The 2,810-nt window shown below is 36.2% G+C and overlaps 1 pseudogene; it reads left to right on the plus strand.

The window, feature by feature from the left end:
- The first annotated feature begins 1,829 nt into the window (after positions 1-1,829).
- On the plus strand, positions 1,830-2,401 carry LOC122727477 (annotated as a pseudogene).
- Positions 2,402-2,810: the final 409 nt, after the last annotated feature.

The following is a 2,810-nucleotide window of genomic DNA, read 5'->3' on the forward strand; positions in this document are numbered from 1 at the left end:
AGACTCTCCTGTCTGTCATTTCTATTTCCCACCTAACTTTATAGACTGACTTCACAGGATTTCTCCTCATACACTCTTCATTCCAACCAAACTGGCCTGATTCTTGTGCCTAGTACAGGATGTTCCGTCTCCCATGTGGATGTATTTACATAGGCTATTGCTCATTGGGACTTCTTTCCACTTGTTCCTCTTAGCTTCTCTAGTTCTCTTCAAGGCTCAAGTCAAGGACCATTTCCTACAAAAAGCTTTTCATGATATGAAAAGTTATTAGTGACCCTACCCACTCTAAAATTACTTTGCATTGATATTTGCATATTCTGTATTTACTTACCTGAATGTGTTATATATGGTGTTTTCTGAGGACAGAAACTGTTGGTCTCTGTAACTCCAGTGCTTAGAAATGTATCTGATGTGTTTCATGCTTGTAGAATTGGAGCTTTTCCATATATCTTTGCATTTTTTCAAATTTATCATTATTATGGCACCATCATATTCCATTACATCAACATGCCATAATTTATTCAACAGTTTTCTATTTATTGGGCCTATCGAATCATAGAATCTCAGTGGAAAGGAACCTCAGAGCCCCTCTTGTCCAACCCATACATAACCCAACAAGAGGTCATCTAGTAGAAAGACTAGAGGGGGAGTCCTCTACTTCCAGGAACATTTCAGCTTTTTAATATACCTAATCATTAGAAAGTTTTGCCTTACATCACCCTGGTCTACCTCTTTACAGCTCCCTTCATTACTCCTAGTTCTGATCTCTGACTTCAAGCAAAATAAGTCTAGTTCCTCTTCCCTTTAATATCTCTCAAAGCACTTGATGACAGTAACCAGGTTTCCTAATCAATATGCCATGGCAGACTGCATGTTTCCTTACATGAGGGAACAAAAGGAAGAGAGGATACAAGATCCCAATGTTCTAATTTTTTTTTATTTTGTTGAATGGAAGAAGCCATTCAATGATGAAAGTCCTCCATAAAATATCTTCCCCAATAAGGTATCTACCAGGCATGTGTCCAGGGAAGAAAATGGCAAACCATGCCAGCATCTTTGTGAAGAAGATCTTACATGGGGTCATGAAGAGTCAGAAACAACTGAAGTGATTGAACAACAACAACAACAAAGACATATGTCAAAATCAGATAAAATTCAATGATTCTCTTTGATTCATATCAAACAGAGAATAAGATGAAGGAGGAATATACTCAAAAGATGTCGGTCATTGTCACTGGGATGTCCAGAAAAGAATCCAAATGAAGTATAAGGGATTCTCTAAAGATGATCCTCTAGATGTTGTTTTTGTCTTTGACGTTGTACAAATCGCAATAAACAGCACGTGGTCTGCTAAATAATAGAAATTGTTCCCAGACTTCATTTGTTGCTGTTACAAATAAAGCAATTATGAATACTTTGTAAAGATGAGTGCTTTTCTTCCCTTTTACAATATTTTAGGATAAAGTATTAGGAATATAATTGTTATATTCTGTTCATTTAAAAATATAGGAAAAATATAGGAAACAGATAAGTGGCGCAGTGGATAAAGCACCTGCATTCAGAAGGACCTGACTTCAAATCCGACCTCAGACACTTGACACTTACTAGCTGTGTGACCCTGGGTAAGTCACTGAACCCTCATTGCCCCACCAAAAGAAAAATATAGGAAAGGGGGAGCTAGGCAAGGTGAGGAGGCGATGAGACTGAGGTACAGTGAGGTGGGAGGAGGGTCTCTGGCTTCTAGATCCTGATCCCCACCTTGGTCTCCTTATCCTTCCCCCTGCCATCTGCCTCACATTCCTAGGAAGGAAGATATTGCTTCCAAAGCAATGGATGCCAACAAGGACCAAGAGCTGGAGCTGGAAGCATTGCTCTATTTATGAAAGCGACAAAAGTTTCCAAGAACCAAGTCCAATTCCATTTTAATATAGAATAGGTGAAAATAATGATCCCATTGCCTTCTTAATTGAAGTTTTGTGGACCAAAACATATCCACAAACACCTCTACTCACAACTACAAATGCTTTTCTTCAACAATTCCACATCATCAGCTGTAAAGCAAGGTATTCTGGTAAATTACAGGAAGAAATTGAAGTTAATTTTGAAAGTGCTAAGACACATTGTTTGAATATGCTGAAGAGAATGAAGAACATTTCATAGGGATTCATTGTCCTCTTAATTCTATGACATCAATAAGCAGTATTGTTTCAGCTAAAACTTCTAAAATGGCTCTATCAGGTAAGGAAAAAAAATGTTTTTTTCTTTAAAAAAACAGTTTTCTAAAACCCAGAAATGGAAACTGGCAGACAAGATGGCCCACAAAGGTAAACTTCCACAAGGCTGGAATTGTGATAATGTGGTTAAATATTTAAGCAAAACTGGCTCTAAAGATGATGAATAATGAGAGAAACTTGATACAAGAAAACATAGTCTTTTAATACTGAGGTTAACATGTTTATTTCAGTACTCTTTTTTTTTATATTGAAGTGGCATAAAATGTGTTTTTGTATGTTTCCTAAGGAATTAGATCACAACTTCACGCATAGATTTGTTGGCATTTTATTATTCTCACAAATTTGCCTTAAAGGAAGATAAAACATTCCATGATGAATGTTCAGTGTCCTTTCAGGACCCCTGTTAGTTTTATAAAAGATAAAAATTGAGAAGAGTAAATAATGATATATGCAGTATTCATTTATACTGTCTTATTCTAGAGTATGATTTTTTGAGGAACTTTAAAGACAAATAGAATAAAGCTGCTTATGAAGCAAATCCTCAAAAAAATAGGAAAATTCTAAAATGCATAAAAA

Source organism: Dromiciops gliroides, chromosome 5 (assembly GCF_019393635.1).
Source record: "Dromiciops gliroides isolate mDroGli1 chromosome 5, mDroGli1.pri, whole genome shotgun sequence".
Classification (NCBI taxonomy): domain Eukaryota; kingdom Metazoa; phylum Chordata; class Mammalia; order Microbiotheria; family Microbiotheriidae; genus Dromiciops; species Dromiciops gliroides.